The sequence below is a fragment of the Erithacus rubecula genome (genome assembly GCF_903797595.1).
Source record: "Erithacus rubecula genome assembly, chromosome: 2".
In the NCBI taxonomy this organism is placed as follows: Eukaryota; Metazoa; Chordata; class Aves; order Passeriformes; family Muscicapidae; genus Erithacus; species Erithacus rubecula.
The window spans coordinates 24,948,808-24,961,272 of record NC_136685.1 but is presented as its reverse complement, the minus strand read 5'-3'; the positions used below and the strand labels follow the sequence as shown (position 1 = coordinate 24,961,272).

At 35.9% G+C, this 12,465-nt stretch overlaps 1 long non-coding RNA gene across 1 annotated transcript; it reads left to right on the top strand.

Moving 5' to 3' along the window:
• Nucleotides 1-769: 769 nt before the first annotated feature.
• On the top strand, nt 770-7,403 carry LOC306812231. The gene is made up of 3 exons (XR_013776826.1): nt 770-1,045; nt 6,651-6,761; nt 7,032-7,403. It is a non-coding gene; the product is annotated as an uncharacterized lncRNA (long non-coding RNA).
• Nucleotides 7,404-12,465: the final 5,062 nt, after the last annotated feature.

Sequence of the window (12,465 nt, the reverse complement as noted above, 5' to 3'; positions counted from 1 at the left end):
ATGCATTCTAACATTTCTGTTTATTGTTCAGTTCCAGGCAATAAAAGCCTAGTTGAGAAAAAATAAAATCTTGTTTCATTAGTGGAAACTTTTTTATATTTCTATGACAGATGGATAGAAATAATCAATTTGCTTTCATCATTTTAATTTAACAGAGATACTGGAACTTGAAAGTGGAAGATTTCACAATTTTCACCTCTCAGTCCTGAAAAACCCTCCTAAAAGTTGATCTTTCTTAGCAAGAATGATATATCATTGGAACCTGGAGATCAGCTTTGGCAGAGAATAACATAACTGTTGCCACAAATGCATTAAGAAACTTTTAATTTTTCACACAGCAGTGTCATGTTCATAGTTGTTTTAAAGCTAATTAAAGATCTCAATTATGGACACAATATGCAGTTAGGAACTCAACATATGGATGTGATAGATGGCCATATTTCTAAACAAACTGCTAATCTAAAATTTCTAAGTAACTACCGTAGTAATGCAGCTCTAACTACTTGGATTAAACCCCTAACAGTGTGATAAAAGATCTCTAATTCTTCCCTTTCTAACAGTGTGCCATGTGTGATCTCACAAGCAGCTTTGCCTAGGGCAGGCAAACAGGTGGTGGTTAATCCTATCCTGTTCACCTGTGTTCTAGAAAACATGCCTGCTCACTTGCCTACAGCTGAGTATTCCATATTTTCTTCGTCAGCTTCTCAAGCAAACCTCAGCAGTGCACCCTCAGCTAGTTTGAAGGTGACAACAAAACAGGAGTGAATGATTTGCCAGAGGGTCAACCTACCATGCAGGGGGACCTTGAAAAACTGGAGAAAAGGCCCAGCAGTAACCTCATGATATTCAGCAGGGTAAAGTGTAAATCCTGAACTTCAGGAGGAACAATCCCATAAGGACCAGCCAGCTGTGAAGCAGCTTGTCAGAGAAGAGCCTGGGGGTACTGGTGAGCACCAGGCTGAACATAAGTCAGCAATTCACTCTTGCTGGAAAGAAGGCAAATAGTATCCTCAGCTGCAGCAGACAAAAAAATTCCAGTAGGTGAGTCAGGTGTTGCTTCCTCTTTACTTAGTACTGGTGAAGCCACACCTGGAGAGCTGTGCCCAGTTCTGGGCTTCCTGTACAAAGGAGACATGGACATTCTGGAGAGCAATCACTGAGGAGCCACCTGGATGGACAGGAGCATCTCTCATATGAGGAAAGTCTGAGAGATCTGGAATTTTTCTAGGTGGAAAGTAGAAGGCTTGGAGTGACCTTATCAATGTATGTAAATACCTGGAGGACAGAGCCAGGCTCTTTTCAGTCCATTTTCCTAATGGATACAGTCTGAAACTCAAGAAGTTCTGTCTGAACATTATTTCTGTCAGAAAACACTGTTTCACTGTGAGGGTGGCAGAGCACTGGTACAGGTTGCCCAGGGAGGTTGTGGAGTCTCCAGCCTTGGATATTTCAAAAGCCATTTGGTCAAAATCCTGGGCAACTGGCTTCAGATGGCCTTGACTGTGTAGGATTGGAAGAGATGATCTCCAGAGAAGCCAACCTGTACCATTCCAACTTCCACCATTCCAAACTTAACCATTCCAACCTCCACCATTCCAACCTTAACCATTCCAAACTCAACCATTCTTTGGTTCATGATTCTGGGAAACCTTAAAAACAATTCCTCTTGTCTGTAGAACTTTCATATAAACAAACAGAGAAATGAAAGCTAACTTCTTTAGAATGCATGAATTTGTATTTCTCCATTGTTCTCATAACTCAAATTCTTGTGGAGATCACATAAGATCAGCTGATAGATCAGGAGTCTCAGGAAATATGTGCAGATGCTAGCCTTATTTATGAACAGTGAAGAGGGCTGTATTTCCCTAAATACACCAGATACTTAGAGTATTTTTCTTCTAAGTTGTTATAAGTCTGCCTTATTTGTGCCTCAGTTGTTTGTGACTAAGTAGACTAAAGAAAAGCTGAAAGAATATTTATATGGAAATCCATTTATTTTGTCTTAATTTTTGAAAAAATGTTTACTTTGGCTCTAAGGTTCAAACTTCTGCAATTTCTAGAGTTGGAAAAATTATATGCAGAAGCTTCTCTTTCATGCCAACAGAGGGTGAATTTAATTAGACATGTTCCTTATTCTATTTATGCAAACCAGTAGCAACCCTTAAAATTTCTTTATGTCATAGATTATTTTTGTTTTTTCTTCTTTCCTTCTTCTTCAAAGTAAACAAGATTTTAATTTGGTTATATTTCATTTTTCTGAATATTGTTTTGATGTGAGGTTTTCTCATTTTACTTTCATAAGCACACTGCAGTTTCATTTTCCTTTATTAGTATTTCTCATGTTTCTTTTCCACAGTACAGTTATCTCTGTTAATTGGCTATTGTTTTTCACTTTCAAGTTCTGCCTCTGTTGTTTAATTGCTGGACTGAGTGAAGAGCAACTAACAGAATTTATACTGTGTCCAAACTTTTGATCCTGAGAAGAGATTTGCTATTCAAACATTTCCCTTGAATTTTTGTACATGTAAACTTTGACCTGATTCAACTTTCTCAGCTATTGTTTAAAAAGTGGTGAATAAACAGCATCTAAATAAACACATATGATTATAAAATATTGTCCTGAAGAACATGTCTGTTTCCTGAAGCATAGGAATGAGTAGAAATGGCAAATAATGGATTGATCCAAATTTTGCCATTCCCAGTATGATCAGAGGAAATCACAGTTTGCCATTTAAAGATTAAATGGGAAATTTAGGTGAAAATATTATTTAAATGAGAGTACAGCAAGCAAGCTTAGGAGAAGAAAGCATAATATTACAGTGAATTAAATGTTATGTGGGTAACAAAAACCCATAAAAATCTCAGTTCTCCTAAGTACACTTTTACCTAAGATTTAGAAGAAGCAGCTGCTAGGAAAGTAACATAGACATTTAGTTCTTGGCCTTGTTAAGTTAAATCCTGACAAAAAGAGCAACATTTTCTGTGTTAAGTTCTTATACTAAGAGGGGGAGGTTTTTTATATGTATTTTTCTACCATCTTACCCTTGCCAGTGGCAGATGCATCAGAGGGAGTTTCTGGCATCTCACAGAACACACCCCTGTAGCCCAGCCTGCCTTGCCCCCACCCTCCCAAAATGAAATAAAATACTTGCCATCCAAACCAATACAAGGCTTTAACCAGCTTATTCTCCTTCTGACTTTCTCTACTTTATTTTTCCTCTTTTTTTCCCCTTTACTTTGCTCCCTAAAATCCTATTTGGCATTTGCCTTTAAAAAAAGGCTGCATATACTGCTTTTCCCATGGAAGTTGATTCTTAAGAGAGAGAAAGGTTGGTGGGTGTAAACAACTAATTATTAATGAATAAATCAAACCTTTTCTTAAGTTTATGCTGAATGTAATGAAAATCTGTTTGTATACTCTGCAGCATTCTGAGAAAACTATAAAGTTAACAACCTGAAAATAAACTATGAAAGCCAGCAGATATTATCTATGAAAGAGTCATCTGAGTAATTGACAGACTGAGAACATCAATTGTCTCATGCCTCATAAATAAATAGACACAGGCATTATAGCAGCTATTATTAATGTAAGAATTATTTTTTCAGAGAAAGTTAAATGCTGGTTGTCTACTCTATAGATATTTCTCAGAATAATGTAGGGGAATATGCAGCTACTTTCATGTTATTATAATTAACAGACCAAAACATTTTCTAACTCAATAATAATTATCTGACACCTGGTGAATTTTATCAACTTCTTACACAGTGCCATTAAAATCTTTGCATCCCTCTTGGAACTCTGAAGGCCTTTTAAACATCACTACTCATTCTCTGTAACAGTCATTTGAGTCCACTATACAATTGGACTATCAGTATCCCACCCATAAGAGAATTTCTTCACCTGATTTAATGGCTCAAGTCTTTAGTGCATTGAATAAAGTTTTTATTTTCATCAAAATAAATGAGAAAAACCCATGCAAACCACATATGTGCAATGCAAGGTTGATGAAGGTTTGTTAATGGTCAATTAGCCCTTGAATTCTGCACCTACTGATATAGAAGACATTGATATTTTCACTGCACGTATGCCCAGAGGTCAGTGCTGGCATCTGATGGTTTCATTAGTGAAACTTCATTAAATCTGTTAGAGAGGATTCCAATGCTATTTATTTTATCTATGTTATGCTCATGCTGACATTGTATAAGAATAATTTGTAAATAATTTTTAATAGCACATTTTTAGCACCAATCAACAGACTTGAAATACGTATTTCATAGATTCTTTCTGCATCATTTGTATTATACATACCCCATGAAATCTCCCAGAAAAACTATAACCATATTTTAACATTGGACTGCAAATCTCAGATACTGAACTGGTTCAAAATCTAGATCAAATGGTTGTATAACAACTGACCAGCTTATAAAAAAAATTCCATTAATTCATTAAAAAGTCTGTGTGCTTGCCCATACTGGCTCTCAAACTTATTTTTTTGCACCCCTTCATGAATTCAAGTAATCATAAGGCCTCCTCACTGGCAATTACAAATTTGAATGGCAAGCAGCAATATTTCAAATCTTATTGTCATTCACACCTTCATCAAATGACATTATATCTGCTGCTGGTATTTCAGGGTAAAGGTATTCCAGAGTTGGAGACAGACTTTAGCATTATGAATAAGAAAGAGTTAACAAAAGAATAACTTCATAGCCCTCCATATGGGATCCATAAAATCCTATATGAGGTCTTTGGGAAAGATCTCTTTTCTTAACCTGTGGTATTATTCACTTGGAAAAGGAAGTGATGCATATAGTGCTTGTGATGTCATCTGCCATATGCAGATATTTTGATATTTCACAATTACCTTCCTTTTTTTTAAGATATTTTGAAGTTCCTAAACTGAGTTAATAAACAATTTTAATAACAAAATCAAATAACATATTTGTTTTCTTACACTGAAACAATGGATGTGTTACTGCTGTCAATAAAAGTACTTACTGTGCATGGTGTCTAAGTTACTCAATTGCATAGAACTGATAATGTATTCAAACCACTGAGAAATCTGTGCATCTCTCTGGAATGAAACACAGTTAATCCTTTTCCTGTCAAGGGAAAGCTTGGAACTATATTAAAAAAAAAAAAAACAAACAAGAAAAACCTTCCCAACTGACTTTCCATGAATTGGTGCATGCATTAGAGATTTCATGTATCTCTTTTAGAAACACATAGAATTTATGTGTTCTCTATCCCCTCCTAAAAGTGCAATAGGTGGTATCAATTAAGGCTGTTGCCAGCTGTTTTGGAAAAAAGTGGCAAAAATCATTCTTGCAAACTCCTTCCATGCCTCCTGTTCCATCTTGCTCTGCACATAAAAGCTTAGACAGGAGTTTGGCAGAAATATTTCAGGCATTGCCAAAGAGAATCTGGATATTCAGAAAATGGCTGAATCATCAGCACCCAAAGCCATCCCAGAACTTGCAAATACAGTTTCATTTTTTCCTGCCAAATCTGTGAACACACCAACTTAACTCCACAGATATGTACAGACTACAAACTTATATTAAGAAGTGAAGGCTGAATGCATTAAAATGTACCCAAATGAAAATTATCCCAATGAAAGTTTACAGACAGAAGATGCTAATGTCTCTATTAATAGCATTGCTAATTGTAATGTTGAGGTGTAATTCCTCTGAGATATCCAGGACCCTTAGGACAGAAGAGAACACAACCTGTTCTCCAGGCCCTTTGACCTGTTGTCTCAAGGGATTGGAATCTCTCTTTGTCTGCAACCTTCTTGTCTTTGTTGGTAACCCTGTGGGAAGCTAGTAGCTGGTAATAATCAATGGACCATACCAGGCTGGGAGGTTTCTTGATGATGCCTCTTACCCAGGCCCCAGGGAGGCAGCAAATTATGGATTGGGTCTGATCAATTGCTTCTGCAGTGAACAGGGACACCGTCAACTAGATCAGATTGCTCAGAACCCCATCCAACCTGGCCTGGAATGTTTTCTACCACATCTATTTGAAACCTGCCCTAGTGTTTTACCATCTCCAGTGTAAAAAAAACTTCTTCCTTCTGTCTAATCTTAATCTACACTTGTCCTACTGCAACAGGCTCTGCAAAAAAGTCCTTCCCCATCTTTCACATAGGTCCCCTTTAAGTATTGAAAGGCTGCATCTTATGAATAAGAACAAGAAGTGACAGACATGAGGAAAAGGGATATTGAATTGCTCTAGTTTGGTTACAGTGAGACCAAATGAGAAGCTTCTGCTGAGCTAAATATACAAAGCACATTAATTGTTTTTGCCACCTCAGATAGTAATTGCTCCCCTTGCCATTCATTACAGACAATGTGAAAAAAAGTTAATTCTCTTAAAAAATCCCAGACAAAGCAAAACAACTGCATTGCAGAATTATGATTTACCAATAAAATCATAAACTGCCTCATTTTTGTAGTCTCACTAGAATTATTTACACTTGTATGTTGCCTGTGGATCCTCCCAGCTTTTTCCCCTATGTCCCAGCCATTCATAACACCCAGTCCTTACAGTGCCAGCCATCCCAAGCAAAAGTGTAACTATCCTTACCATTTTTTCATGAAAGGTCCAGCTTCTCAATCTGGCCTTCATTTTTTATTTTTTTAAACAGAGATAGTTTCTCTCTGGCAAATATCTTCTGCTGCAAGTTTTTCAGAGACCTTTTGAATGACTGACAAACCACAGAGCTTTCCACAGAAGGGAAGAAGCAGCAAGACTAAAGGTGAGAGTGTTCTAAAGTTACCAGTGCCTCAGCAGATCCAAGGTTTCCCATGCATCTTCAAAGCACAGCCAGAGCCCTATTACTAACCAGGGCTGATTGCTGACATCAATAGTTTCCAAAACTTCTGTGTTCTTTGAGGATAAACACAAGAAGAGCTTCATGCGAGAGATATAAGGATTTTCTAGAGTTGCTCTCCTTAGCAGGACTGGGGTGAAGGAAACTAGAGATAATTTGAGAGCAGTTTCAAAAGATGCTACCTTTTTTTTTCAGCCTACATGTCTCCTTCATCACAGCAAGGGACTTTTATCCTGTTCTCCATCATCCTGACTGCAAAACTCTGGTAGAATAAAAACAGCCTTCCACAGGATATGAGTTGTTAGCTAGTCCTTAAACAAAAAAAAAAAAAAATTCCCTAAGAGTTCTGTGTTTGTGGAGTTAATCTATTTACATCTTTGTTCATGTAATGCTTTGTCAGTCTTCTTTTTCAGCTTTGCTACCTCTTGTCATCTATGTAAAACCACTTAGCAGCATGAACCTTCTTTTTTGAATTTAGCCTCTTGGTTTATGCATTTGTCACCATCTTAAAGTCATAAACATTGTTTTCATTAGTAAATATGCAAGAGTGGTAAGAGTGCTGCTGTAATACAGCTTTCTTTTTTTTTTTCTTTTTTTCCCTTTTTGTGGAAAATCATCTACAAGTGCTAGTTAGTTTTGGCAGAAAGACTGTGTATAAATTTCTTCAGGGTAATAAAAGTTCCAAAATGATCATGTTTTCTGTTTGTTTTAGAGATTGTCATCAGAAAGAGGCTTGTTTGGAAACTTACTGAGCAAGTGTTTTAATTATTTATAAAACAGCCTAGGAAGAAAATAAAATAAATTCTGTTTCACCAAATCTGTTTATGTTTACCAAATATGTTAATGTGTGCCTGTTGTCTGTTACCATCAATAGCCATTCTTTTATTTATTTTAAAACTTTAAGTACTGCTTCTTCTAATTAAGGCCCAAAGGGAGAACCTCTTGCTGTTATTAATATTTCCATTCTGGGATTAAAAGTTGAAATTCCTTTTCTTTCTTCTCACAGTTAATTCTGTTCTCAATAAATCATATGTAATCCCATGTACAAAGAGGTACTAATTTACCTAATGAATTTTAAAAAACAATGTATAAACCCAAGAAATCTTAACTCTGTGTGAACAGAAGTACATAATTTACTGATATTAGAAGACTCATAGTATGGGCAATGATGTTGGAAAAGCCATGAGGTAACATTAGAAGTAGAAGGATAGCAAAGGTTAAATTCTTAATAAAGAAAAGAGAGTTACAATATTCAGCTCCATGAAGTCTCTACACTTTTAAATAATTACAGTTTCTTCTGTATCCTGAGTTAGCCCATCACTCATTCTGGGGAAACCAGGAGCGCTGAAGGAGAAAATAAAACAAAAATAAGTCTAAAGTCCTTGGCAGGTGTTCTGACAAATTTGGTCTGGAAGCCAGCATTGAGAATAGCACAACTGTCTTCTGTACTAAAAGAGTCCAGATTCTGAAACCACAAAAGCTAATGTTTTGCAAGGTAAAGCAAAAATACTGACATTTCATCTACTTCTACCAGCAGAGGATATACCCCAATTAATCAGAAGAAATGGTGAAGCTGGAAGTGACAGCCGAAAAAGCAAAAGCAAATGACAATTTTTCATAACTGAATGACCACACATAACATGCTGAGTATATAGGTGAGAGGCATAAATTTAACATAGAGAGAAGATACTGTCATAGTGTACCATGATATATTTAAAGGAATTGGGGAATCTGAGCATATTTGCATAGAAATAAATGCTGTATTATGTATATGTATTTGCAGTATGATAAATTCTGCTGCACTTGTAAGATCTAAAATGCAGTTAGGCTGCATGAGTAGTTTCACTATAATCAACAGTAAAGTTAGGGCAACAAGCCATGGATTAAAGTATGTTTGAAGTGTTTGAAAGTATCAAAATTTTCTCCTTAGTAAAAAAGAGGGCAAGTTGATATCACCAGAGAATGCATCAGCACTTCTGGATGAGAAAAAAGAAAAAGAAAAAAAAAAAGGAAGACAGTATGTTTAACACCAGAAGGTGAAATGGCAGCGTGGGTATTACCACTGCTCAGGACTGACACCAGAAGATTTGTAACATCAATTAAAAATCACACAATGTTACAATTTCAGATAGGAAGCATGGGGTCTGGCAGGTGAAATTAGATAGGAACATCTCTTTTTAGGTACCTCTAAATCTCCAGGAGGACATTATCAGTTTTCTAGATTAACATCTGAGATTAAATGTGTCAGTGAAATATTGTACAAAGAGAGTTATGAGGCACTTGGTGATACTTCCAGAGAAGATGTAATTGCTTATTATATGATTACTGCTTCAACTGATGGAGCATAGCACAATAGTACCCCAAGAGCAGCTATACTGAAATCAAGAGAGAAAAATAGTTAATATTATAGAGATACAGTAGAAAGAAATAGACATAAAATACTTGCCGGACCATGGATTTCTTCAAAGTGACTAAAAGCCCAAAAGCTATTATGATATACTGATGAATTCCAATAAGAAAAATGAGAGGTCTTCACAGAGAAATTATGTGTGATACATAACACACATCTTAATAATTTAGGAAATACTGAAGTATATTTTTCAGTCACACAGGATTCAGTTTCTTGCCACACTGAGGTCCCTTCCATAAGTCTTTGCAAGGGAAAATGCCATGTTCTTTTATGGTGTTTATATCATAGTTTATCTTCTGAGTAATTTACAATTTTTATGGTAGGTAGATACAGATAAGCACAAATTCTTTGTTCCAACATCTAGAAAAGACCAATTCCTCATAGTTTGTTCTTGTTCCTCCCCACTGCCTTATTCTACACCCTCTAATGTCTTGTCTGAAAATAGAATAGAACCCTCATTCATCCCACAGGCCCATACAAAACGTGAGACTGACCTTACTGGAGCAGATTATTCCAGAAAAATGCAGAAGACATTTGATCTCATCTTTAAATTTGAGTCTGAGTGAAAAAACCCTTCAGGAAATGCCTCTTTCTCTCTATAAGAAGAACCTAGGGCAATTGTGTTAGGTGACAGCTGTGCATTTAGCAGACATAAATCACACAGAAAGAATGTGTAGATCTAATGTCCTTCCTTTTCAGTATATACTTACAACAGGGACAAAGCCAGTATATTACAGGGCTCTCTTTCACAATAGAGAAATTCCAAGATGTCTCAACATGATATTGCCATTCTTTTCCTATGTAAACTTTTACTTAATTCTGTTTTTTTTCTAGGCATGACTCTGAAATTATATAAATTTTCTGCATAGTATTAATATGGCTTTCATATTAATCTGTTAAAAAGAATGAGATTTAACATTTTCCCCATGACAAACACATGAAAATTTATCAGCTTACCCTATGGTCTATACAGTGAACTATTAATAATGTATCATTTTTAAAAGCAAAGGAAGCTAAAATAAATGAATAAACATGCAGAATCTTTCTCCCTATCACAGTTTTATTAATAATTTTTGTGGAATATATGTCTTACATTAGCCACAAAACATTCTCAAACTGCAACCACAGCCTCTGTCATGGTACTGAATGTTATTAGTATTCAGATTGGCACTAAGCAGGCAACTAATTCTGAATGAAAATTCAAGAATTAAAGGAAAATATCCTCTTTGATCATTTTAAGTAGCATATATTTAAGATGGGGTTCTTTTACATGCTCCAGACACTCCTCAGTTGTCATAGGAACTCATCACAGGAACACTCCCTGCAACTATCAGTTCTTGCTGCACTTTTCTCTTTCCTACTGTTAGTATCTTCTGCTGCACAGGTAACTGCAAGTACTGGAAAAAAAAAAACAAAAAAACTCTCCCAAATTGCATGGTTGGCAACTCAGTATTTCAGGATCTGGGCTTTTTGAACAAGGACATCTCTTCAGAGGATTATTCAAAAGCTGGTAGCACATTTTCCAGACTGCTGCTTTTTTTCCCCTTTTCTGGGGATAGATTATTATGTTTCTTTATTTGCTTTTGTTTTTTTTTTTTCTTTCTTTGTTTTTGGGCAGTCACCATCCACATGATGACCCCTTTAGATCTGTTTTTCAGCATTTTCATCAGTGTTTCTCTTTCACAGTTCTTTCAGCAGTTTTAGTCAACCTTCTTTTATCTTCTCACCTGATGGAAGTGGGGAGGTTGTAAAAATATTATTTAAAAATTGTAAAAATATTATTTAGAAATTTGAGAGATGCAGGAAAACTAAGGGCATGTTCTTAAAGTTATACCTAGGATGTGGCTGTATTAAGCTCTTTTTGTTGTTACCAAAGGAGTAATATAGGGTAATTAATCTGGTGCTGGACAGATAAAATTACAACATGTCACTTCCAATTATGACTCTCACCTTTGTTGCCTATGTCACATTTTGTGTGTGTCCTCAAGGCTCTGAAGCAATGAGCATCAAAGTGCCTAAGTGTCTACTAAAGGTCCAGCTTTTGTCTATGTTCTGTCATTGTATTGAAAAGTTTTCAAAATCATAATATTTTGCATATATACATAGTTTGCATGTGTAATACTTAGCTGAGGCATCTGGTTTGAAGCTATGTTTTAACCTAATTTTCTGGCTGGGTTGAGGTCAATTTCCAATCCAAGGCCCAAGATTGTCCTAGAAGCTTAGGCAATGACTGAAAAAGAAACTTCACTGTATTTCTCATGTTTTCCTACATTTCAGAATTTAATATACAATAAAGACATAGAAGGAAACTCAGATTTCAAAGGAAAAATGTCTAGAATTTTAAACACCTTTTAAACATTTCTACATTATTAATTTTCTTCTTTCAGAAATAGGATATAAAAATGCCTTCTGAAATGCATTAGAACACTCCCCATTCATCCTGAATAATGCATATATACATGCATAAATCAAATGTACTTTTGATAAAGTGTCTAAAATTTATTGCAAACAGAAGACAGACAGACAGATAGATAGATAGATAGATTAGATAGATGAGTGCAGTCTTCAGGATAAAAAATAGCATAGCTTTTTATAAATATACCACAAAGCTATACAATATATATATCCAAAATTAAAAAATTACCAAGATAATTATCTTTGGGCACTCTTATAATGACCTACACTAAGAAAAATGTATAAAGTTAAAGAGAACCATATCATCAGCTAATATCACTCATCACTGCTTCATATTTCAGAGGAGATTCTCTGATTCTGCCCAGCAGACAAATTTTCATTAGAAGGGATTGTAGATTGCAATGCTAGACACCCCTCACTCCCTGTATTGCCCACTTTCTGAGAGACTTTGCCCTCACCATCTTCATACTTGATGTATTCCTGTACTTTGTGAATTTAAAGGTAAATAACAACCCTGTGTTTCAAAGTTTTGGATACGCAGGTCTTCAAGAGTAAGTCCTGTTGCAAAGGATCACAGTTAGGCAGTACTGGGGTTTTACTTTTTTTTTCCCTTGCCATAAACTTGCTGAGAAGAAGGGAGAAGGAAAGGTTGCAGCAAACTGAGCACCACCTGAGCTCTCATTCTTTGCACCTCTTGCATTTCCACACACACAGAGCTACTGCCCATTGCCACCACTTCTCTCTACCTGACAGAAACTGCTCACTGCTCAGCAACCAGGGTTATTTCATAATTCCTCTTCCCTT